This window comes from Oncorhynchus mykiss, chromosome 15, assembly GCF_013265735.2.
Source record: "Oncorhynchus mykiss isolate Arlee chromosome 15, USDA_OmykA_1.1, whole genome shotgun sequence".
Taxonomy (NCBI): domain Eukaryota; kingdom Metazoa; phylum Chordata; class Actinopteri; order Salmoniformes; family Salmonidae; genus Oncorhynchus; species Oncorhynchus mykiss.
In genome coordinates this window covers 42,358,216-42,383,686 of record NC_048579.1, presented here as the reverse complement: position 1 = coordinate 42,383,686, position 25,471 = coordinate 42,358,216, and the positions used below count along the sequence as shown (strand labels likewise).

The 25,471-nt window shown below is 40.4% G+C and overlaps 18 non-coding genes across 18 annotated transcripts; all 18 read right to left on the bottom strand.

The window, feature by feature from the left end:
• Positions 1–9,562: 9,562 nt before the first annotated feature.
• On the bottom strand, positions 9,563–9,634 carry trnaa-ugc. Its single transcript has one exon. It is a non-coding gene; the product is annotated as a tRNA-Ala (tRNA).
• An 850-nt stretch (positions 9,635–10,484) lies between these two features.
• On the bottom strand, positions 10,485–10,556 carry trnaa-ugc. Its single transcript has one exon. It is a non-coding gene; the product is annotated as a tRNA-Ala (tRNA).
• An 848-nt stretch (positions 10,557–11,404) lies between these two features.
• trnaa-ugc lies at positions 11,405–11,476 on the bottom strand. The gene has a single exon. It is a non-coding gene; the product is annotated as a tRNA-Ala (tRNA).
• An 849-nt stretch (positions 11,477–12,325) lies between these two features.
• Positions 12,326–12,397, bottom strand: trnaa-ugc. Its single transcript has one exon. It is a non-coding gene; the product is annotated as a tRNA-Ala (tRNA).
• An 850-nt stretch (positions 12,398–13,247) lies between these two features.
• Positions 13,248–13,319, bottom strand: trnaa-ugc. The gene has a single exon. It is a non-coding gene; the product is annotated as a tRNA-Ala (tRNA).
• An 846-nt stretch (positions 13,320–14,165) lies between these two features.
• trnaa-ugc lies at positions 14,166–14,237 on the bottom strand. Its single transcript has one exon. It is a non-coding gene; the product is annotated as a tRNA-Ala (tRNA).
• Positions 14,238–15,086: 849 nt separating this feature from the next.
• trnaa-ugc lies at positions 15,087–15,158 on the bottom strand. Its single transcript has one exon. It is a non-coding gene; the product is annotated as a tRNA-Ala (tRNA).
• Positions 15,159–16,009: 851 nt separating this feature from the next.
• trnaa-ugc lies at positions 16,010–16,081 on the bottom strand. Its single transcript has one exon. It is a non-coding gene; the product is annotated as a tRNA-Ala (tRNA).
• An 851-nt stretch (positions 16,082–16,932) lies between these two features.
• trnaa-ugc lies at positions 16,933–17,004 on the bottom strand. Its single transcript has one exon. It is a non-coding gene; the product is annotated as a tRNA-Ala (tRNA).
• Positions 17,005–17,855: 851 nt separating this feature from the next.
• Positions 17,856–17,927, bottom strand: trnaa-ugc. The gene has a single exon. It is a non-coding gene; the product is annotated as a tRNA-Ala (tRNA).
• An 851-nt stretch (positions 17,928–18,778) lies between these two features.
• Positions 18,779–18,850, bottom strand: trnaa-ugc. Its single transcript has one exon. It is a non-coding gene; the product is annotated as a tRNA-Ala (tRNA).
• Positions 18,851–19,696: 846 nt separating this feature from the next.
• Positions 19,697–19,768, bottom strand: trnaa-ugc. The gene has a single exon. It is a non-coding gene; the product is annotated as a tRNA-Ala (tRNA).
• An 852-nt stretch (positions 19,769–20,620) lies between these two features.
• trnaa-ugc lies at positions 20,621–20,692 on the bottom strand. Its single transcript has one exon. It is a non-coding gene; the product is annotated as a tRNA-Ala (tRNA).
• An 851-nt stretch (positions 20,693–21,543) lies between these two features.
• On the bottom strand, positions 21,544–21,615 carry trnaa-ugc. The gene has a single exon. It is a non-coding gene; the product is annotated as a tRNA-Ala (tRNA).
• Positions 21,616–22,466: 851 nt separating this feature from the next.
• On the bottom strand, positions 22,467–22,538 carry trnaa-ugc. The gene has a single exon. It is a non-coding gene; the product is annotated as a tRNA-Ala (tRNA).
• An 849-nt stretch (positions 22,539–23,387) lies between these two features.
• On the bottom strand, positions 23,388–23,459 carry trnaa-ugc. The gene has a single exon. It is a non-coding gene; the product is annotated as a tRNA-Ala (tRNA).
• Positions 23,460–24,308: 849 nt separating this feature from the next.
• trnaa-ugc lies at positions 24,309–24,380 on the bottom strand. The gene has a single exon. It is a non-coding gene; the product is annotated as a tRNA-Ala (tRNA).
• An 851-nt stretch (positions 24,381–25,231) lies between these two features.
• Positions 25,232–25,303, bottom strand: trnaa-ugc. The gene has a single exon. It is a non-coding gene; the product is annotated as a tRNA-Ala (tRNA).
• Positions 25,304–25,471: the final 168 nt, after the last annotated feature.

Here is a 25,471-nt window from a genome sequence, read left to right as displayed (position 1 = left end):
TCCAACATGCCTCCGGACCTACTCACTGCCAGTCATACTCTGGACCTAGTTTTGTCCCATGGAATAAATGTTGTGGATCTTAATGTTTTTCCTCATAATCCTGGACTATCGGACCACCATTTTATTACGTTTGCAATCGCAATAAATAATCTGTTCAGACCCCAACCAAGGATCATCAAAAGTCGTAAATTCTTGGACAACCTAAAGATCACTAGATGGTCTTCCAGACTCCCTACGCCTACCCAAGGACGTCAGAGTACAAAAATCAGTTAACCACCAAAAATCAGTTAACCAATTGAGGAACTCAATTTAACCTTGCGCAATACCCTAGATGTAGTCGCACCCCTAAAAACCAAAAACATTTGTCATAAGAAACTAGCTCCCTGGTATACAGAAAATACCTGAGCTCTGAAGCAAGCTTCCAGAAAATTGGAACGGAAATGGCGCTCCACCAAACTGGAAGTCTTCTGACTAGCTTGGAAAGACAGTACCGTGCAGTATCGAAGAGCCCTCACTGCTGCCCGATCCTATTTTTCCAACTTAGAGGAAAATAGGAACAATCCCAAAATCATTTTTGATACTGTCGCAAAGCTAACTAAAAAGCAGCATACCCGAAGAGATGGCTTTCACTTCAGCAGTGATAAATTCATTAACTTCTTTGACGAAAAGATCATGATCATTAGAAAGCAAATTACGGGGGGGGGGGTGGGCTGAGCTGTACCCAAGGAAATAACTAATAAATGAATAAATATCAACAACAAAAAAAACTAACATAATTACCGGACTATAAGCCGCTACACGCTTTGAACCTTGCGGTTTATACAATGATGCGGCTAATTTATGGATTTTCCCGCTTTCACAAGATTCATGCCGCCAAAAAAACTGAGCACCGTCACATAATGTGACGTAAATCGAGCGCGCTCAAACTTCCCATCATTCTGATTACGGTAGTCATTTTGTCACCCTCATCATGGCAAAGACACGGAGAAATGCATATGATGCAGCTTTCAAGTTGAAGGCGATCGATCTGGCTGTTGGAAAAGGAAATAGAGCTGCTGACAGCGTGGAGCATTGTCAAAAAATCCACTATCATCAACGGGTTTCGAAAGGCTGGACTGCTGCGTGTTGAAGAGGGCAGCGATCCAACATCGGATGAAGCAATTCTGAGGCTATTCAACTCCGACACCGAAGGAGATGACTTCAGTGGTTTCAGTGCACAGGAGGAAGATAGTGACCAATGACTTTCTTGGTAGGCTATTGTTTACCGCTATTTTTTAAATTTTTGTTACAAGCCGTGTTTCGTTTAAAAGCCTATTTATTTTTGTTACAAGCCGTGTTTCGTTTAAAGTTCATTTGTTTCGGTAGGCACCTGCGGCTTATTTATCTAAAAAATACATATTTTTTTTAATTCAGTGGGTGTGGTTTATATTCAGGTGCGCTTAATAGTCCAGAAATTACGGTAAGCTAGTCTTGCCTGCTTCAAGAACAGCTAGCTAACTAACCAATAAAGTGGGTGGTCCGCCCAGTTCTAACTAGGGTATTTAGACAAAGTTTTCCTACAGGTAATGTATGCCCAAGGGTGACTTGGCTTGGTATCCCCTTTTCCCACCAATAAACAAACAGCCATACACCACAGCAATACATACTCAAATGATAACGGACAATGTGAGATGTACGCGCAAAAACAAGAGAGATAGCTCCAGAGACAACTGATTGGGTTTCTTTTAACTTCTTGGTGACAGGGGGCAGTATTTTCACATCCGGATGAAATGCATAACCAAATTCAACTGCCTGCTACTCATCCCCAAAAGATAAGATATGTATATTATTAGTAGATTTGGATATAAAACACTCTGAAGTTTCTAAAACTGTTTGGATCGTGTCTGTGAGTATAACATAATTGATGTAGCAGGCGAAACCATTCAGATTTTGTTTTTGAGGTCACTCTCTTTTCAATGTTTTCATTGGGAATCCAAATTTCTAAGGGACCTTCTTGCAGTTCCTACCGCTTCCACTGGATGTCACCAGTCTTTAGAAATTGGTTGAGGTTTTTCCTTTGTGTAATGAAGAAGTAGCCCTGTTTAAAACGAGGGTCACTTCAAGTGTACTATTTGTTAGAGGCGCGTGACCAGAAAGGTAGCGTCAATTTGTTTTCTTCCTGTATTGAACACAGATCATCCCGTCTTCAAATTTATCGATGATATACTTTAGAAAATACCTAAAGTTGTATTACAAAAGTAGTTTGAAAGGTTTTGGCAAAGTTTACAGGTAACTTTTGAGATATTTTGTAGTCACGTTGTAGTCAAGTTGGAACCGGTGTATTTCTGGATCAAACGCTCCAAATAAATGGACATTTTGGATATATATCGACGGAATTAATCGAACAAAAGGACAATTTGTGATGTTTATGGAACATATTGGAGTGCCAACAAAAGAAGCTTGTCAAAGGTAAGGAATTATTTTTATTTCTGCTTTTTGTGTCGCGCCTACAGGGTTGAAATACGTTTTCTCTTTTTGTTTACTATGGTGCTTCCCTCAGATAATAGCATCGTTTGCTTTCGCCGAAAAGCCTTTTTGAAATCTGACATGTTGGCTCGATTCACAACACGTGTAGCTTTAATTTGGTATCTTACGTGTGTGATTTCATGAAAGTTTGATTTTTATAGTAATTTATTTGAATTTGGCGCTCTGCATTTTCACTGGCTTTTGGCCAGGTGGGACGCTAACCTCTTACAGCTACCCCCCTACTTTTTTCAATTTCCGCCTAAAGACATACTCAAATCTAACAGCCTGTAGCTCAGGCACAGAATCAAGGATATGCATATTATTGATACCATTTGAAAGAAAACACTGAAGTGGAGACTGAGACAGGAGGGGTCAGGAGACACTGTGGCCCCATCCGATGAGAGCCCCGGACAGGGCCAAACAGAAAGGATATAACCCCACCCACTTTGCCAAAGCCCTACACAATATTGTGCTGCTGATGCCAGGTGCCATAGCAGTCTCTTTCTGCTGTAAAGCAAGCATGGTGATGGGGGACTTAATTTTGCAAAGAACACAGCGACGCCTCCATGCTGTGCCCTTTTGGCCCATCAACAAACACAGAGGGGGATTATTTTGCTGAGTCAATGCAGAGACAATGCAATTTTGACTGAATATGAGACATTTTAGCTGGGTAAAAACCCTTCATTGAAACGAATTGATAACACTCGCAGTAGTGTTTCCAGAGTAAGGGGATTCCTCCGTGTTATGTCAGAGGGCAAGGCCGATGAAGGACTGTGTTCCCTGAATAATTACAGACATGTTTCTGGGTGGTGTAGCTAAGTAGAAGACCGTGGTATAACCCCATCTACATTAAAAATGTACCGCTCCGATGTGCGACGTTTCCTGAAATATCTTATTGACTTTAAGCCTAAACGGCTCCAGGCTAAAGCCAGTGCAATTAGATTGGTGTTACTCTACTTGGCAAAGCTTGATCGTGATTCCCGGCAGACCCAGGCAAAGTACAAGAAGAGTTCCATGTCCTAGAGAGACAGGGGTGGTGCCAATCTGCTCAGCCCGGATAGAAAATGAGAAACTGACATTTTTGAGGGATGTGAGCCCCTCGGAACCATGGTATTTTGGACCTTTTCCGCTGGCGACCGATTTGGTGGTTTGACCAGCCCCTTCGGCATCCGATTTGTCCTAACTTTTGATCCATGCTTCCCAGCTTGGTGGTGGGAGGATATTGAGCTCTCTCCTGGGCAGGTGCTCTATCCCAGCTATCACCTTGTGGGTTTGGGTTATCAATGACCATGGTTCTGGTCCTATGAAGGTGCCCGTCCCTTCGGCGACCGATTGGTGGTTGTTTAGTCCCGGTGAGGGCTAGCTCTCCAGTCCAGTCCCCCTCTTGGTTCACGGTGCGTCTCCATGGTTCTCCTCTGTTGTCCAAACAGTTTGATTTGCATTCATTTTCCACCTGGGAGGGCCCCTATCGGCCGGCCTTTGGCTGGTGTTCTGATGGACGGTTCCTCCCGCCCCATGTGGATTGGCCTCTATTGGGGGAGCCCCTTTCGGAGACGGTTTATCCCATATTTCGATACGCTCCAGCCGCGTCCCGTCCGTGCGGGATCCAGCCGACCCGTCTTACCCAGTGGCCCTACATTGGTGTTCCGGTGCGGGGAGTGACACACCCAGGCTGCGATGCATGTGGTGATGGTCATCCCGTAACGCATCGGCGCCAGAGACACATATTCTCAAACCCTGTATTTAGAGTGGACCTACCCGGCTGACCCATGTGGTCTGGTCAAGGTTGTGGTTCTTTTTGCCCAGTTGATGGCGCTCTGAACGGACCCTCCAGCTAGACAAGAGACCTCTCGAGCGGAGCCCCGGCACCTGTGGCTACGGCCAGGGGCAGTTCAGGGCCTCCCGCTGGGCGCACGGTGGAATGCACCAGGGCCTCCTCCCCTAACGGGATAGGACCGGTCCCTGATTGTTCTTTGCTTAGTGTGCCCAGGTACAACCTCTATCTTGTGAGTGGCTACCTGGTTGATCCTGCCAGTAGCATATGCTTGTCTCAAAGATTAAGCCATGTACACACGGCCGGTACAGTGAAACCGCAAATGGCTCATTAAATCAGTTATGGTTCCTTTGATCGCTCCAACGTTACTTGGATAACTGTGGCAATTCTAGAGCTAATACATGCCAACGAGCGCTGACCTTCGGGGATGCGTGCATTTATCAGACACAAAACCCATGCGGGCCAATCTCGGTTGCCCCGGCCGCTTTGGTGACTCTACATAACCTCGAGCCGATTGCACGCCCTTTGTGGCGGTGACGTCTCATTCGAATGTCTGCCTGAGAAACGGCTACCACATTCAAGGAAGGCAGCAGGCACGCAAATTACCCACTCCCGACTCGGGGAGGTAGTGACGAAAAATAACAATACAGGACTCTTTCGAGGCCCTGTAATTGGAATGAGTACACTTTAAATCCTTTAACGAGGATCCATTGGAGGGCAAGTCTGGTGCCAGCAGCCGCGGTAATTCCAGCTCCAATAGCGTATCTTAAAGTTGCAGTTAAGTGTGGGTGCCCTGGTTCGCCTGGTGTGCATGGTTGTGGAGGTATTTCACTGGCGACCGGGGCCTCCCACTTATTCTACGCCTCTCATGTCTCTTCACAGTGCCAGACTAGAGTCAAGCTCAACAGCGTCTTCTTTCCCCTCTGATTCCGCCAAGCCCGTTCCCTTGGCTGTGGTTTCGCTAGATAGTAGGTAGGGACAATGGGAATCTCGTTCATCCATTCATGGGCGTCACTAATAAGATGACGAGACATGGCTACCTTAAGAGAGTCATAGTGCAGCCCTTCGTCAACACGCCGCCTTTGTTGAGCTCCCTCACTTACGTGAGAGAACACAGCCGGGTTACGGCGCAACTCAGGGATGTATGCACGCTGCGGTCGGATGTCCTCAATTGGAAACCCAGTTGAGTCACGCCAGCGGTATCGCTAGAGTCTGTTCTGCAAATTATATACTGCGCATCAGTATCCCCAGGACTAACCCCCCCAGGGACTTTTACAGAGGGCTTTTACACCTGGCCAACATCTCGTGCTGCGCAGTACTTGCGGAGACTTAAACCTCAAATTCCCGTCGCAATTACTAGCGACACCATCAACCGGGCCTGGACTTGAAGCAGCAGAAAAAGGACTTCCTCTTTCATCATTTCCTTGCCCAGTCAGCCCTCCTGGACGAGCCATAGGTACCACTTTTTCAACCTTCGCGATATCGATATTCCTCACTTCCGTGAGGTGGCCACAGTCACCCCGTAGGTGATTAGAGTGCGAATGCTCCGGTAAACTCGCTTCATCGAATTTCTTCATAAGACCGTGCCCAGTGGGACCCGGGCTGTCTATAGGCGGGTCCTGCGGCGAATCATCGGCTGTGGAGGTGTCAATTGCAGGTATAGTGTCCCGCCTTCCCTGACGAGCAGGTACTACTGGTGACACCACACTGCCCTCGACTCTCATGCCCCGAATACATAGGGCACGAGCCTCCTTGCAGTGCCCTATCGCCGCGGGGCCTATGGGTATTCTCCACCTTCAGTCTCCGAATGCAGGGGGGACAAACACACCTATAATGTGTGAGGTCCCGCTCTCAGGCAAGCCTGAGGCCTGGTAGTGCCAGCTAATGGTCAGTCACATGCCATTCCACTTCATACTCCGAAGAACGTGGAGAGAACCCCCACCATGACGTGTAGAGTCCCGACTCAGGCGAACCTGAGACCTGGTAGTACGTAACCGCTGGACACAGACCATCCCCATTTAATGTTCACTCTCAGCGGGCAGCGTTCAATTCAATTCGAGCTGTCCAAGCAAGCAGGGAACGCAAGCTTTTTGTTTCGTCACAGCTATCTGTGATCAGACTGACACCGCAGAACGCTTACTCAGCCGTTCCCAATTATCTTGGACCTCCCCACCCAGCGGGAGCTGGGGTTTAAGCCATCGTTCTCTGATTGGCTGCCTGTCTAGGGGAACAGGCTTTGTGTCCAAGAGCTCTACTGTAAATCATTGAGTTGGTTGTAACCACCAACACATTTTCATGCTTAGCGGAAAGCCCCATACTCCACATATTCCAGGACCAACTACTCCATCCCGTTAGCGATCAGTAGCCCTCACCCTCTGCAAAACCCTCTTTACAACAGACCGGTACCGAGGTAGCTCTAGTTTTCATGTTATCGACACCTGAGGTTGGTGACCTACAGGTAGGAGTTGAAAGAACCCTACTAGAGGGCTCCTCCCTTACCTCCCTGCACTAACATGTTAGAGACCTTTCGCTCTGTCTCTGCCAGACTTCATACGGGAAGGAAACAGCGGACCCCACACAAACCAGCCATGCGAGCCCTCTCTCCAGATCCCCACATCAGCCTGCCTAAGGCAGCTCGATTTGTCCTCGTCAGACATCCTGTCAGTAGGGGTTGAAGAGGCCCTACTGGAGGTCCCCTCCCTTACCTCCTCACATTAGCCTGCCAATGACTGAATGTCTTGCACTGTGCAGTGTCCCAACCCACGGGGCCCATGGGTTGTCTCCACCTCGAGTCTCTGAACGTAGAGGAGACAAACACACTTCCATGTGAGGTCGTGAGGTAGCGCCAGCTAATCGTTATTCACATACCATTCAACTTCATGCTCCGAGAAGCGTGGAGAGAGCTCCCACCATGTCGTGTAGAGTCCCGTACTCAGGCGAACCTGAGACTTGGTAGTACACCGCTGGACGCCCATCTCCATGTAATGTTAACTCTCGGCAAGCCGCATCCCACTCAACCCTAGCATGTAAGTCTGAGCACTAACATACAGACATTGAACCACCCCTGTCAGGTGTCACACAAGTAGGGGCTGAAGAGGCCCTACTAGAGGGCCCCTCCTTTACCTCCCCGCACTAGCCTGCCAGGAACGATTTCTCCAGCCGCTGGAGAAAGACTCGTAATTTTTGCACGCTATTCCAATGTATGGTTGGGAAGGCCCATTCTGACTCTGGTTGTTCTCCGGTCTTCTATCTATTTTCGATTTTGGGGTCACCTTTTTACGGGTGTCACACAGGGTAGGAGTTGGGAGAGCCCTTCATCTAAAGCCTTCTTCGACTTTTCTCCACTTTCCTCCCCCGCTCCAGTTAACGATATGCGATTAAGCTTTTTGGTCTATTGATGGACTTCCACAGCTGCTGCTCCACTCAGGCTCTATACTATCTTTCACTCTATTTCTCCTGGTATAATCCCTGCCCTAAAAGACGCTAGAAGTCGCTAAATGACGTCATCACCTAATTTGCATAATTGACCATGATCATGTAATTGTGATGGACGCTGTTGGAGAGAGGAATAACTCCGTGGGAGAGACAAGAAGTGAGTAAAAAACACACTAAATATATTTAGAACTACAAATGAACATTCTTCTGTCGATTCTTGTTTTTTTTATGTCACAATTCCAACCCTCCTCCTTTATCCGGGCTTGGGACCAGCAAAAGTGACCCAAAAGAGACACTCTGGCGGAGCAACTTAGTTTTTAATTGTATTTTTTTGTTTTTCAGTTTTGTTTTCTTAATTTGGTTTGGTTTTTAACCTTATGGTCCACTTAGGAGCCTACGACAAGTCACAGTAAAACATTAACATTTTTAACCATAACATAAAAATAAATAATTCTATGCAATCTACATTAACAATCTAAATGGACCAAAAAGAGACAATAGAAAAAAACTTTCAATTGCAATGTGAGAAAATGATGGTACCTAGTCTAGCCCTAATTCAGGTTAATCGTGTTTTTTTTTAAATGTAAGCCAGGGCGGGATCAGCCAGCAGCGGCTTCCCACATTCATATACAGTCTGGAAGCGGAGGGGTGAACTATTAATACAATGTACTTTTTATATACACCACTCCATTGAAACTACAATGAAATGATAGCAGCAATTCTTGAAACAGGTACGGACAGGGATCGAAAACATGAACTTCAGTTTTTGAAAATGATGCCATAAAAGTTGGCAACCATGCCACTTCTGTTCTATAAATGTACTAACAGGGATTGAACGCATATTCTTCAGATTACAAGACCAAATGATTTTGCACATCTCTGTTTCCTGCTTAGAATTTCAACATTCTGGAAAGTAGAAGTTGGGTCTTTGCAAAGAAACATGGAGAAGCTGGGGATTGAACCCAGGACCTCATACATGCAAAGCACTGAGCTACATCCCCTTTCTGCAAAAGAAAAAAATGTTGCTTATTTTTTTAAATGTCACCTTTATTTAACCAGGTAAGCCAGTTAAGGACAAGTTCTCATACACCACTGCGACCTGGCCAAGATAAAGCAAAGCAGTGCAACACAACAACAACACAGAGTTACACATGGAACAAACAAATCCGGGCTAGGGACTAGCAAAAGTGACCCAAAAGAGACACTCTGGCGGAGCAACTTAGTTTTTAATTGTATTTTTTTGTTTTTCAGTTTAGTTTTCTTAATTTGGTTTGGTTTTTAACCTTATGGTCCACTTAGGAGCCTACGACAAGTCACAGTAAAACATTAACATTTTTAACCATAACATAAAAATAAATAATTCTATACAATCTACATTAACAATCTAAATGGACCAAAAAGAGACAATAGAAAAAACTTTCAATTGCAATGTGAGAAAATGATGGTAACTAGTCTGGCCCTAATTCAGGTTAATCGTGTTTTTTTTAAATTGTAAGCCAGGGCGGGATCAGCCAGTGGCGGCTTCCCACATTCATATACAGTCTGGAAGCGGAGGGGTGAACTATTAATACAATGTACTTTTTATATACACCACTCCATTGAAACTACAATGAAATGATAGCAGCAATTCTTGAAACAGGTACGGACAGGGATCGAAAACATGAACTTCAGTTTTGAAAATGATGCCATAAAAGTTGGCAACCATGCCACTTCTGTTCTATAAATGTACTAACAGGGATTGAACGCATATTCTTCAGATTACAAGACCAAATGATTTTGCACATCTCTGTTTCCTGCTTAGAATTTCAACATTCTGGAAAGTAGAAGTTGGGTCTTTGCAAAAAAACATGGAGAAGCTGGGGATTGAACCCAGGACCTCATACATGCAAAGCATGCGCTCTAACACTGAGCTACATCCCCTTTCTGCACAAGAAAAACATTTTGCTTATTTTTTTAAATGTCACCTTTATTTAACCAGGTAAGCCAGTTAAGGACAAGTTCTCATACACCACTGCGACCTGGCCAAGATAAAGCAAAGCAGTGCAACACAAACAACAACACAGAGTTACACATGGAACAAACAAATCCGGGCTTGGGACCAGCAAAAGTGACCCAAAAGAGACACTCTGGCGGAGCAACTTAGTTTTTAATTGTATTTTTTTGTTTTTCAGTTTAGTTTTCTTAATTTGGTTTGGTTTTTAACCTTATGGTCCACTTAGGAGCCTACGACAAGTCACAGTAAAACATTAACATTTTTAACCATAACATAAAAATAAATAATTCTATACAATCTACATTAACAATCTAAATGGACCAAAAAGAGACAATAGAAAAAACTTTCAATTGCAATGTGAGAAAATGATGGTAACTAGTCTGGCCTAATTCAGGTTAATCGTGTTTTTTTTTAAAAATGTAAGCCAGGGCGGGATCAGCCAGCGGCGGCTTCCCACATTCATATACAGTCTGGAAGCGGAGGGGTGAACTATTAATACAATGCACTTTTTATATACACCACTCCATTGAAACTACAATGAAATGATAGCAGCAATTCTTGAAACAGGTACGGACAGGGATCGAAAACATGAACTTCAGTTTTTGAAAATGATGCCATAAAAGTTGGCAACCATGCCACTTCTGTTCTATAAATGTACTAACAGGGATTGAACGCATATTCTTCAGATTACAAGAACAAATGATTTTGCACATCTCTGTTTCCTGCTTAGAATTTCAACATTCTGGAAAGTAGAAGTTGGGTCTTTGCAAAAAAACATGGAGAAGCTGGGGATTGAACCCAGGATCTCATACATGCAAAGCATGCACTCTACCACTGAGCTACATCCCCTTTCTGCAAAAGAAAAAAATGTTGCTTATTTTTTAAAATGTCACCTTTATTTAACCAGGTAAGCCAGTTAAGGACAAGTTCTCATACACCACTGCGACCTGGCCAAGATAAAGCAAAGCAGTGCAACACAAACAACAACACAGAGTTACACATGGAACAAACAAATCCGGGCTTGGAACCAGCAAAAGTGACCCAAAAGAGACACTCTGGCGGAGCAACTTAGTTTTTAATTGTATTTTTTTGTTTTTCAGTTTAGTTTTCTTAATTTGGTTTGGTTTTTAACCTTATGGTCCACTTAGGAGCCTACGACAAGTCACAGTAAAAAATTAAAATGTTTAACCATAACATAAAAATAAATAATTCTATACAATCTACATTAACAATCTAAATGGACCAAAAAGAGACAATAGAAAAATGTTCAATTGCAATGTGAGAAAATGATGGTAACTAGTCTGGCCTAATTCAGGTTAATCGTGTTTTTTTTTTTAAATGTAAGCCAGGGCGGGATCAGCCAGCGGCGGCTTCCCACATTCATATACAGTCTGGAAGCGGAGGGGTGAACTATTAATACAATGTACTTTTATATACACCACTCCATTGAAACTACAATGAAATGATAGCAGCAATTCTTGAAACAGGTACGGACAGGGATCGAAAACATGAACTTCAGTTTTTGAAAATGATGCCATAAAAGTTGGCAACCATGCCACTTCTGTTCTATAAATGTACTAACAGGGATTGAACGCATATTCTTCAGATTACAAGACCAAATGATTTTGCACATCTCTGTTTCCTGCTTAGAATTTCAACATTCTGGAAAGTAGAAGCTGGGTCTTTGCAAAGAAACATGGAGAAGCTGGGGATTGAACCCAGGACCTCATACATGCAAAGCATGCACTCTACCACTGAGCTACATCCCCTTTCTGCAAAAGAAAAATATGTTGCTTATTTTTTTAAATGTCACCTTTATTTAACCAGGTAAGCCAGTTAAGGACAAGTTCTCATACACCACTGCGACCTGGCCAAGATAAAGCAAAGCAGTGCAACACAAACAACAACACAGAGTTACACATGGAACAAACAAATCCGGGCTAGGGACCAGCAAAAGTGACCCAAAAGAGACACTCTGGCGGAGCAACTTAGTTTTTAATTGTATTTTTTTGTTTTTCAGTTTAGTTTTCTTAATTTGGTTTGGTTTTTAACCTTATGGTCCACTTAGGAGCCTACGACAAGTCACAGTAAAACATTAAAATGTTTAACCATAACATAAAAATAAATAATTCTATACAATCTACATTAACAATCTAAATGGACCAAAAAGAGACAATAGAAAAAACTTTCAATTGCAATGTGAGAAAATGATGGTAACTAGTCTGGCCCTAATTCAGGTTAATCGTGTTTTTTTTTAATTGTAAGCCAGGGCGGGATCAGCCAGGGGCGGCTTCCCACGTTCATATACAGTCTGGAAGCGGAGGGGTGAACTATTAATACAATGTTATTTTTATATACACCACTCCATTGAAACTACAATGAAATGATAGCAGCAATTCTTGAAACAGGTATGGACAGGGATCGAAAACATGAACTTCAGTTTTTGAAAATAATGCCATAAAAGTTGGCAACCATGCCACTTCTGTTCTATAAATGTACTAACAGGGATTGAACGCATATTCTTCAGATTACAAGACCAAATGATTTTGCACATCTCTGTTTCCTGCTTAGAATTTCAACATTCTGGAAAGTAGAAGTTGGGTCTTTGCAAAAAAACATGGAAAAGCTGGGAATTGAACCCAGGACCTCGTACATGCAAAGCATGCGCTCTACCACTGAGCTACATCCCCTTTCTGCAGAAGAAAAGCATTTTGCTTATTTTTTTAAATGTCACCTTTATTTAACCAGGTAAGCCAGTTAAGGACAAGTTCTCATACACCACTGCGACCTGGCCAAGATAAAGCAAAGCAGTGCAACACAAACAACAACACAGAGTTACACATGGAACAAACAAATCCGGGCTTGGGACCAGGAAAAGTGACCCAAAAGAGACACTCTGGCGGAGCAACTTAGTTTTTAATTGTATTTTTTTGTTTTTCAGTTTAGTTTTCTTAATTTGGTTTGGTTTTTAACCTTATGGTCCACTTAGGAGCCTACGACAAGTCACAGTAAAACATTAACATTTTTAACCATAACATAAAAATAAATAATTCTATACAATCTACATTAACAATCTAAATGGACCAAAAAGAGACAATAGAAAAAACTTTCAATTGCAATGTGAGAAAATGATGGTAACTAGTCTGGCCTAATTCAGGTTAATCGTGTTTTAAAAAAAAAATGTAAGCCAGGGCGGGATCAGCCAGCGGCGGCTTCCCACATTCATATACAGTCTGGAAGCGGAGGGGTGAACTATTAATACAATGTACTTTTTATATACACCACTCCATTGAAACTACAATGAAATGATAGCAGCAATTCTTGAAACAGGTACGGACAGGGATCGAAAACATGAACTTCAGTTTTTGAAAATGATGCCATAAAAGTTGGCAGCCATGCCACTTCTGTTCTATAAATGTACTAACAGGGATTGAACGCATATTCTTCAGATTACAAGAACAAAGGATTTTGCACATCTCTGTTTCCTGCTTAGAATTTCAACATTCTGGAAGGTAGAAGTTGGGTCTTTGCAAAAAAACATGGAGAAGCTGGGGATTGAACCCAGGACCTCATACATGCAAAGCATGCACTCTACCACTGAGCTACATCCCCTTTCTGCAAAAGAAAAAAATGTTGCTCATTTTTAAAATGTCACCTTTATTTAACCAGGTAAGCCAGTTAAGGACAAGTTCTCATACACCACTGCGACCTGGCCAAGATAAAGCAAAGCAGTGCAACACAAACAACAACACAGAGTTACACATGGAACAAACAAATCCGGGCTTGGAACCAGCAAAAGTGACCCAAAAGAGACACTCTGGCGGAGCAACTAAGTTTTTAATTGTATTTTTTTGTTTTTCAGTTTAGTTTTCTTAATTTGGTTTGGTTTTTAACCTTATGGTCCACTTAGGAGCCTACGACAAGTCACAGTAAAAAATTAAAATGTTTAACCATAACATAAAAATAAATAATTCTATACAATCTACATTAACAATCTAAATGGACCAAAAAGAGACAATAGAAAAATTTTCAATTGCAATGTGAGAAAATGATGGTAACTAGTCTGGCCTAATTCAGGTTAATCGTGTTTTTTTTAAAAATGTAAGCCAGGGCGGGATCAGCCAGCGGCGGCTTCCCACATTCATATACAGTCTGGAAGCGGAGGGGTGAACTATTAATACAATGTACTTTTATATACACCACTCCATTGAAACTACAATGAAATGATAGCAGTAATTCTTGAAACAGGTACGGACAGGGATCGAAAACATGAACTTCAGTTTTTGAAAATGATGCCATAAAAGTTGGCAACCATGCCAAATCTGTTCTATAAATGTACTAACAGGGATTGAACGCATATTCTTCAGATTACAAGACCAAATGATTTTGCACATCTCTGTTTCCTGCTTAGAATTTCAACATTCTGGAAAGTAGAAGCAGGGTCTTTGCAAAGAAACATGGAGAAGCTGGGGATTGAACCCAGGACCTCATACATGCAAAGCATGCACTCTACCACTGAGCTACATCCCCTTTCTGCAAAAGAAAAATATGTTGCTTATTTTTTTAAATGTCACCTTTATTTAACCAGGTAAGCCAGTTAAGGACAAGTTCTCATACACCACTGCGACCTGGCCAAGATAAAGCAAAGCAGTGCAACACAAACAACAACACAGAGTTACACATGGAACAAACAAATCCGGGCTAGGGACCAGCAAAAGTGACCCAAAAGAGACACTCTGGCGGAGCAACTTAGTTTTTAATTGTATTTTTTTGTTTTTCAGTTTAGTTTTCTTAATTTGGTTTGGTTTTTAACCTTATGGTCCACTTAGGAGCCTACGACAAGTCACAGTAAAACATTAAAATGTTTAACCATAACATAAAAATAAATAATTCTATACAATCTACATTAACAATCTAAATGGACCAAAAAGAGACAATAGAAAAAACTTTCAATTGCAATGTGAGAAAATGATGGTAACTAGTCTGGCCCTAATTCAGGTTAATCGTGTTTTTTTTAAATTGTAAGCCAGGGCGGGATCAGCCAGGGGCGGCTTCCCACGTTCATATACAGTCTGGAAGCGGAGGGGTGAACTATTAATACAATGTACTTTTTATATACACCACTCCATTGAAACTACAATGAAATGATAGCAGCAATTCTTGAAACAGGTACGGACAGGGATCGAAAACATGAACTTCAGTTTTTGAAAATGATGCCATAAAAGTTGGCAACCATGCCACTTCTGTTCTATAAATGTACTAACAGGGATTGAACGCATATTCTTCAGATTACAAGACCAAATGATTTTGTACATCTCTGTTTCCTGCTTAGAATTTCAACATTCTGGAAAGTAGAAGTTGGGTCTTTGCAAAAAAACATGGAGAAGCTGGGGATTGAACCCAGGACCTCATACATGCAAAGCATGCGCTCTACCACTGAGCTATATCCCCTTTCTGCAAAAGAAAAACATTTTGCTTATTTTTTAAAATGTCACCTTTATTTAACCAGGTAAGCCAGTTAAGGACAAGTTCTCATACACCACTGCGACCTGGCCAAGATAAAGCAAAGCAGTGCAACACAAACAACAACACAGAGTTACACATGGAACAAACAAATCCGGGCTAGGGACCAGCAAAAGTGACCCAAAAGAGACACTCTGGCAGAGCAACTTAGTTTTTAATTGTATTTTTTTGTTTTTCAGTTTAGTTTTCTTAATTTGGTTTGGTTTTTAACCTTATGGTCCACTTAGGAGCCTACGACAAGTCACAGTAAAACATTAACATTTTTAACCATAACATAAAAATAAATAATTCTATACAATCTACATTAACAATCTAAATGGACCAAAAAGAGACAATAGAAAAAAAATTCAATTGCAATGTGAGAAAATGATGGTAACTAGTCTGGCCCTTATTCAGGTTAATCGTGTTTTTAAAAAAAAATGTAGGCCAGGGCGGGATCAGCCAGCGGCGGCTTCCCACATTCATATACAGTCTGGAAGCGGAGGGGTGAACTATTAATACAATGTACTTTTTATATACACCACTCCATTGAAACTACAATGAAATGATAGCAGCAATTCTTGAAACAGGTACGGACAGGGATCGAAAACATGAACTTCAGTTTTTGAAAATGATGCCATAAAAGTTGGCAACCATGCCACTTCTGTTCTATAAATGTACTAACAGGGATTGAACGCATATTCTTCAGATTACAAGACCAAATGATTTTGCACATCTCTGTTTCCTGCTTAGAATTTCAACATTCTGGAAAGTAGAAGTTGGGTCTTTGCAAAAAAACATGGAGAAGCTGGGGATTGAACCCAGGACCTCATACATGCAAAGCATGCGCTCTACCACTGAGCTACATCCCTTTCTGCAAAAGAAAAAAATGTTGCTTTTTTTTTTTAAATGTCACTTTTATTTAACCAGGTAAGCCAGTTAAGGACAAGTTCTCATACACCACTGCGACCTGGCCAAGATAAAGCAAAGCAGTGCAACACAAACAACAACACAGAGTTACACATGGAACAAACAAATCCGGGCTAGGGACCAGCAAAAGTGACCCAAAAGAGACACTCTGGCGGAGCAACTTAGTTTTTAATTGTATTTTTTTGTTTTTCAGTTTAGTTTTCTTAATTTGGTTTGGTTTTTAACCTTATGGTCCACTTAGGAGCCTACGACAAGTCACAGTAAAACATTAACATTTTTAACCATAACATAAAAATAAATAATTCTATACAATCTACATTAACAATCTAAATGGACCAAAAAGAGACAATAGAAAAAACTTTCAATTGCAATGTGAGAAAATTATGGTAACTAGTCTGGCCCTTATTCAGGTTAATCGTGTTTTTTAAAAAAAATGTAGGCCAGGGCGGGATCAGCCAGCGGCGGCTTCCCACATTCATATACAGTCTGGAAGCGGAGGGGTGAACTATTAATACAATGTACTTTTTATATACACCACTCCATTGAAACTACAATGAAATGATAGCAGCAATTCTTGAAACAGGTACGGACAGGGATCGAAAACATGAACTTCAGTTTTTGAAAATGATGCCATAAAAGTTGGCAACCATGCCACTTCTGTTCTATAAATGTACTAACAGGGATTGAACGCATATTCTTCAGATTACAAGACCAAATGATTTTGTACATCTCTGTTTCCTGCTTAGAATTTCAACATTCTGGAAAGTAGAAGTTGGGTCTTTGCAAAAAAACATGGAGAAGCTGGGGATTGAACCCAGGACCTCATACATGCAAAGCATGCGCTCTACCACTGAGCTACATCCCTTTCTGCAAAAGAAAAAAATGTTGCTTTTTTTTTTTAAATGTCACTTTTATTTAACCAGGTAAGCCAGTTAAGGACAAGTTCTCATACACCACTGCGACCTGGCCAAGATAAAGCAAAGCAGTGCAACACAAACAACAACACAGAGTTACACATGGAACAAACAAATCCGGGCTAGGGACCAGCAAAAGTGACCCAAAAGAGACACTCTGGCGGAGCAACTTAGTTTTTAATTGTATTTTTTTGTTTTTCAGTTTAGTTTTCTTAATTTGGTTTGGTTTTTAACCTTATGGTCCACTTAGGAGCCTACGACAAGTCACAGTAAAACATTAACATTTTTAACCATAACATAAAAATAAATAATTCTATACAATCTACATTAACAATCTAAATGGACCAAAAAGAGACAATAGAAAAAACTTTCAATTGCAATGTGAGAAAATGATGGTAACTAGTCTGGCCCTTATTCAGGTTAATCGTGTTTTAAAAAAAAAATGTAAGCCAGGGCGGGATCAGCCAGCGGCGGCTTCCCACATTCATATACAGTCTGGAAGCGGAGGGGTGAACTATTAATACAATGTACTTTTTATATACACCACTCCATTGAAACTACAATGAAATGATAGCAGCAATTCTTGAAACAGGTACGGACAGGGATCGAAAACATGAACTTCAGTTTTTGAAAATGATGCCATAAAAGTTGGCAACCATGCCACTTCTGTTCTATAAATGTACTAACATGGATTGAACGCATATTCTTCAGATTACAAGACCAAATGATTTTGCACATCTCTGTTTCCTGCTTAGAATTTCAACATTCTGGAAAGTAGAAGTTGGGTCTTTGCAAAGAAACATGGAGAAGCTGGGGATTGAACCCAGGACCTCATACATGCAAAGCATGCGCTCTACCACTGAGCTACATCCCCTTTCTGCAAAAGAAAAAAAAATTGCTTATTTTTTAAAATGTCACCTTTATTTAACCAGGTAAGCCAGTTAAGGACTAGTTCTCATACACCACTGCGACCTGGCCAAGATAAAGCAAAGCAGTGCAACACAAACAACAACACAGAGTTACACATGGAACAAACAAATCCGGGCTAGGGACCAGCAAAAGTGACCCAAAAGAGACACTCTGGTGGAGCAACTTAGTTTTTAATTGTATTTTTTTGTTTTTCAGTTTAGTTTTCTTAATTTGGTTTGGTTTTTAACCTTATGGTCCACTTAGGAGCCTACGACAAGTCACAGTAAAACATTAACATTTTTAACCATAACATAAAAATAAATAATTCTATACAATCTACATTAACAATCTAAATGGACCAAAAAGAGACAATAGAAAAAACTTTCAATTGCAATGTGAGAAAATGATGGTAACTAGTCTGGCCCTAATTCAGGTTAATCGTGTTTTTAAAAAAAAATGTAGGCCAGGGCGGGATCAGCCAGCGGCGGCTTCCCACATTCATATACAGTCTGGAAGCGGAGGGGTGAACTATTAATACAATGTACTTTTTATATACACCACTCCATTGAAACTACAATGAAATGATAGCAGCAATTCTTGAAACAGGTACGGACAGGGATCGAAAACATGAACTTCAGTTTTTGAAAATGATGCCATAAAAGTTGGCAACCATGCCACTTCTGTTCTATAAATGTACTAACAGGGATTGAACGCATATTCTTCAGATTACAAGACCAAATGATTTTGCACATCTCTGTTTCCTGCTTAGAATTTCAACATTCTGGAAAGTAGAAGTTGGGTCTTTGCAAAAAAACATGGAGAAGCTGGGGATTGAACCCAGGACCTCATACATGCAAAGCATGCGCTCTACCACTGAGCTACATCCCCTTTCTGCAAAAGAAAAAAATGTTGCTTATTTTTTAAAATGTCACCTTTATTTAACCAGGTAAGCCAGTTAAGGACAAGTTCTCATACACCACTGCGACCTGGCCAAGATAAAGCAAAGCAGTGCAACACAAACAACAACAGAGTTACACATGGAACAAACAAATCCGGGCTAGGGACCAGCAAAAGTGACCCAAAAGAGACACTCTGGCGGAGCAACTTAGTTTTTAATTGTATTTTTTTGTTTTTCAGTTTAGTTTTCTTAATTTGGTTTGGTTTTTAACCTTATGGTCCACTTAGGAGCCTACGACAAGTCACAGTAAAACATTAACATTTTTAACCATAACATAAAAATAAATAATTCTATACAATCTACATTAACAATCTAAATGGACCAAAAAGAGACAATAGAAAAAACTTTAAATTGCAATGTGAGAAAATGATGGTAACTAGTCTGGCCCTTATTCAGGTTAATCGTGTTTTAAAAAAAAAATGTAAGCCAGGGCGGGATCAGCCAGCGGCGGCTTCCCACATTCATATACAGTCTGGAAGCGGAGGGGTGAACTATTAATACAATGTACTTTTATATACACCACTCCATTGAAACTACAATGAAATGATAGCAGCAATTCTTGAAACAGGTACGGACAGGGATCGAAAACATGAACTTCAGTTTTTGAAAATGATGCCATAAAAGTTGGCAACCATGCCACTTCTGTTCTAAATGTACTAACAGGGATTGAACGCATATTCTTCAGATTACAAGACCAAATGATTTTGCACATCTCTGTTTCCTGCTTAGAATTTCAACATTCTGGAAAGTAGAAGTTGGGTCTTTGCAAAAAAACATGGAGAAGCTGGGGATTGAACCCAGGACCTCATACATGCAAAGCATGCGCTCTACCACTGAGCTACATCCCCTTTCTGCAAAAGAAAAAAATGTTGCTTATTTTTTAAAATGTCACCTTTATTTAACCAGGTAAGCCAGTTAAGGACAAGTTCTCATACACCACTGCGACCTGGCCAAGATAAAGCAAAGCAGTGCAACACAAACAACAACACAGAGTTACACATGGAACAAACAAATCAGGGCTTGGGACCAGCAAAAGTGACCCAAAAGAGACACTCTGGCGGAGAAACTTAGTTTTTAATTGTATTTTTTTGTTTTTCAGTTTAGTTTTCTTAATTTGGTTTGGTTTTTAACCTTATGGTCCACTTAGGAGCCTACGACAAGTCACAGTAAAACATTAACATTTTTAACCATAACATAAAAATAAATAATTCTATACAATCTACATTAACAATCTAAATGGACCAAAAAGAGACAATAGAAAAAACTTTCAATTGCAATGTGAGAAAATGATGGTAACTAGTCTGGCCCTAATTCAGGTTAATCGTGTTTAAAAAAAAAAAATGTAAGCAAGGGCGGGATCAGCCAGTGGTGGCTACCCAAATTCATATACAGTCTGGAAGCGGAGGGGTGAACTATTAATACAATGTACTTTTTATATACACCACTCCATTGAAACTACAATGAAATGATAGCAGCAATTCTTGAAACAGGTACGGACAGGGATCGAAAACATGAACTTCAGTTTTTGAAAATGATGCCATAAAAGTTGGCAACCATGCCACTTCTGTTCTATAAATGTACTAACAGGGATTGAACGCATATTCTTCAGATTACAAGACCAAATGATTTTGCACATCTCTGTTTCCTGCTTAGAATTTCAACATTCTGGAAAGTAGAAGTTGGGTCTTTGCAAAAAAACATGGAGAAGCTGGGGATTGAACCCAGGACCTCATACATGCAAAGCATGCGCTCTACCACTGAGCTACATCCCCTTTCTGCAAAAGAAAAAAATGTTGCTTATTTTTTAAAATGTCACCTTTATTTAACCAGGTAAGCCAGTTAAGGACAAGTTCTCATACACCACTGCGACCTGGCCAAGATAAAGCAAAGCAGTGCAACACAACAACAACACAGAGTTACACATGGAACAAATAAATCCGGGCTAGGGACCAGCAAAAGTGACCCAAAAAAGACACTCTGGCGGAGCAACTTAGTTTTTAATTGTATTTTTTGGTTTTTCAGTTTAGTTTTCTTAATTTGGTTTGGTTTTTAACCTTATGGTCCACTTAGGAGCCTACGACAAGTCACAGTAAAACATTAACATTTTTAACCATAACATAAAAATAAATAATTCTATACAATCTACATTAACAATCTAAATGGACCAAAAAGAGACAATAGAAAAAACTTTCAATTGCAATGTGAGAAAATGATGGTAACTAGTCTGGCCCTAATTCAGGTTAATCGTGTTTAAAAAAAAAAAATGTAAGCCAGGGCGGGATCTGCCAGTGGCGGCTACCCACATTCATATACAGTCTGGAAGCGGAGGGGTGAACTATTAATACAATGTACTTTTTATATACACCACTCCATTGAAACTACAATGAAATGATAGCAGCAATTCTTGAAACAGGTACGGACAGGGATCGAAAACATGAACTTCAGTTTTTGAAAATGATGCCATAAAAGTTGGCAACCATGCCACTTCTGTTCTATAAATGTACTAACAGGGATTGAACGCATATTCTTCAGATTACAAGACCAAATGATTTTGCACATCTCTGTTTCCTGCTTAGAATTTCAACATTCTGGAAAGTAGAAGTTGGGTCTTTGCAAAAAAACATGGAGAAGCTGGGGATTGAACCCAGGACCTCATACATGCAAAGCATGCGCTCTACCACTGAGCTACATCCCCTTTCTGCAAAAGAAAAAAAAATTGCTTATTTTTTAAAATGTCACCTTTATTTAACCAGGTAAGCCAGTTAAGGACAAGTTCTCATACACCACTGCGACCTGGCCAAGATAAAGCAAAGCAGTGCAACACAACAACAACACAGAGTTACACATGGAACAAATAAATCCGGGCTAGGGACCAGCAAAAGTGACCCAAAAGAGACACTCTGGCGGAGCAACTTAGTTTTTAATTGTATTTTTTTGTTTTTCAGTTTAGTTTTCTTAATTTGGTTTGGTTTTTAACCTTATGGTCCACTTAGGAGCCTACGACAAGTCACAGTAAAACATTAACATTTTTAACCATAACATAAAAATAAATAATTCTATACAATCTACATTAACAATCTAAATGGACCAAAAAGAGACAATAGAAAAAACTTTCAATTGCAATGTGAGAAAATGATGGTAACTAGTCTGGCCCTAATTCAGGTTAATCGTGTTTTAAAAAAAAAAATGTAAGCCAGGGCGGGATCAGCCAGTGGCGGCTTCCCACATTCATATACAGTCTGGAAGCGGAGGGGTGAACTATTAATACAATGCACTTTTTATATACACCACTCCATTGAAACTACAATGAAATGATAGCAGCAATTCTTGAAACAGGTACGGACAGGGATCGAAAACATGAACTTCAGTTTTTGAAAATGATGCCATAAAAGTTGGCAACCATGCCACTTCTGTTCTATAAATGTACTAACAGGGATTGAACGCATATTCTTCAGATTACAAGACCAAATGATTTTGCACATCTCTGTTTCCTGCTTAGAATTTCAACATTCTGGAAAGTAGAAGTTGGGTCTTTGCAAAAAAACATGGAGAAGCTGGGGATTGAACCCAGGACCTCATACATGCAAAGCATGCACTCTACCACTGAGCTACATACCCTTTCTGCAAAAGAAAAAAATGTTGCTTATTTTTTAAAATGTCACCTTTATTTAACCAGGTAAGCCAGTTAAGGACAAGTTCTCATACACCACTGCGACCTGGCCAAGATAAAGCAAAGCAGTGCAACACAAACAACAACACAGAGTTACACATGGAACAAACAAATCAGGGCTTGGGACCAGCAAAAGTGACCCAAAAGAGACACTCTGGCGGAGCAACTTAGTTTTTAATTGTATTTTTTTGTTTTTCAGTTTAGTTTTCTTAATTTGGTTTGGTTTTTAACCTTATGGTCCACTTAGGAGCCTACGACAAGTCACAGTAAAACATTAACATTTTTAACCATAACATAAAAATAAATAATTCTATACAATCTACATTAACAATCTAAATGGACCAAAAAGAGACAATAGAAAAAACTTTCAATTGCAATGTGAGAAAATGATGGTAACTAGTCTGGCCCTAATTCAGGTTAATCGTGTTTTTTTTTAATTGTAAGCCAGGGCGGGATCAGCCAGTGGCGGCTTCCCACATTCATATACAGTCTGGAAGCGGAGGGGTGAACTATTAATACAATGTACTTTTTATATACACCACTCCATTGAAACTACAATGAAATGATAGCAGCAATTCTTGAAACAGGTACGGACAGGGATCGAAAACATGAACTTCAGTTTTTGAAAATGATGCCATAAAAGTTGGCAACCATGCCACTTCTGTTCTATAAATGTACTAACAGGGATTGAACGCATATTCTTCAGATTACAAGACCAAATGATTTTGCACATCTCTGTTTCCTGCTTAGAATTTCAACATTCTGGAAAGTAGAAGTTGGGTCTTTGCAAAAAAACATGGAGAAGCTGGGGATTGAACCCAGGACCTCATACATGCAAAGCATGCGCTCTACCACTGAGCTACATCCCCTTTCTGCAAAAGAAAAACATTTTGCTTATTTTTTTAAATGTCACCTTTATTTAACCAGGTAAGCCAGTTAAGGACAAGTTCTCATACACCACTGCGACCTGGCCAAGATAAAGCAAAGCAGTGCAACACAAACAACAACACAGAGTTACACATGGAACAAACAAATCCGGGCTTGGGACCAGCAAAAGTGACCCAAAAGAGACACTCTGGCGGAGCAACTTAGTTTTTAATTGTATTTTTTTGTTTTTCAGTTTAGTTTTCTTAATTTGGTTTGGTTTTTAACCCTATGGTCCACTTAGGAGCCTACGACAAGTCACAGTAAAACATTAACATTTTTAACCATAACATAAAAATAAATAATTCTATACAATCTACATTAACAATCTAAATGGACCAAAAAGAGACAATAGAAAAAACTTTCAATTGCAATGTGAGAAAATGATGGTAACTAGTCTGGCCCTAATTCAGGTTAATCGTGTTTTTTTAAAATTGTAAGCCAGGGCGGGATCAGCCAGTGGCGGCTTCCCACATTCATATACAGTCTGGAAGCGGAGGGGTGAACTATTAATACAATGTACTTTTTATATACACCACTCCATTGAAACTACAATGAAATGATAGCAGCAATTCTTGAAACAGGTACGGACAGGGATCGAAAACATGAACTTCAGTTTTTGAAAATGATGCCATAAAAGTTGGCAACCATGCCACTTCTGTTCTATAAATGTACTAACAGGGATTGAACGCATATTCTTCAGATTACAAGACCAAATGATTTTGCACATCTCTGTTTCCTGCTTAGAATTTCAACATTCTGGAAAGTAGAAGTTGGGTCTTTGCAAAAAAACATGGAGAAGCTGGGGATTGAACCCAGGACCTCATACATGCAAAGCATGCACTCTACCACTGAGCTACATCCCCTTTCTGCAAAAGAAAAAAATGTTGCTTATTTTTTAAAATGTCACCTTTATTTAACCAGGTAAGCCAGTTAAGGACAAGTTCTCATACACCACTGCGACCTGGCCAAGATAAAGCAAAGCAGTGCAACACAACAACAACACAGAGTTACACATGGAACAAATAAATCCGGGCTAGGGACCAGCAAAAGTGACCCAAAAAAGACACTCTGGCGGAGCAACTTAGTTTTTAATTGTATTTTTTGGTTTTTCAGTTTAGTTTTCTTAATTTGGTTTGGTTTTTAACCTTATGGTCCACTTAGGAGCCTACGACAAGTCACAGTAAAACATTAACATTTTTAACCATAACATAAAAATAAATAATTCTATACAATCTACATTAACAATCTAAATGGACCAAAAAGAGACAATAGAAAAAACTTTCAATTGCAATGTGAGAAAATGATGGTAACTAGTCTGGCCCTAATTCAGGTTAATCGTGTTTAAAAAAAAAAAATGTAAGCCAGGGCGGGATCTGCCAGTGGCGGCTACCCACATTCATATACAGTCTGGAAGCGGAGGGGTGAACTATTAATACAATGTACTTTTTATATACACCACTCCATTGAAACTACAATGAAATGATAGCAGCAATTCTTGAAACAGGTACGGACAGGGATCGAAAACATGAACTTCAGTTTTTGAAAATGATGCCATAAAAGTTGGCAACCATGCCACTTCTGTTCTATAAATGTACTAACAGGGATTGAACGCATATTCTTCAGATTACAAGACCAAATGATTTTGCACATCTCTGTTTCCTGCTTAGAATTTCAACATTCTGGAAAGTAGAAGTTGGGTCTTTGCAAAAAAACATGGAGAAGCTGGGGATTGAACCCAGGACCTCATACATGCAAAGCATGCGCTCTACCACTGAGCTACATCCCCTTTCTGCAAAAGAAAAAAAAATTGCTTATTTTTTAAAATGTCACCTTTATTTAACCAGGTAAGCCAGTTAAGGACAAGTTCTCATACACCACTGCGACCTGGCCAAGATAAAGCAAAGCAGTGCAACACAACAACAACACAGAGTTACACATGGAACAAATAAATCCG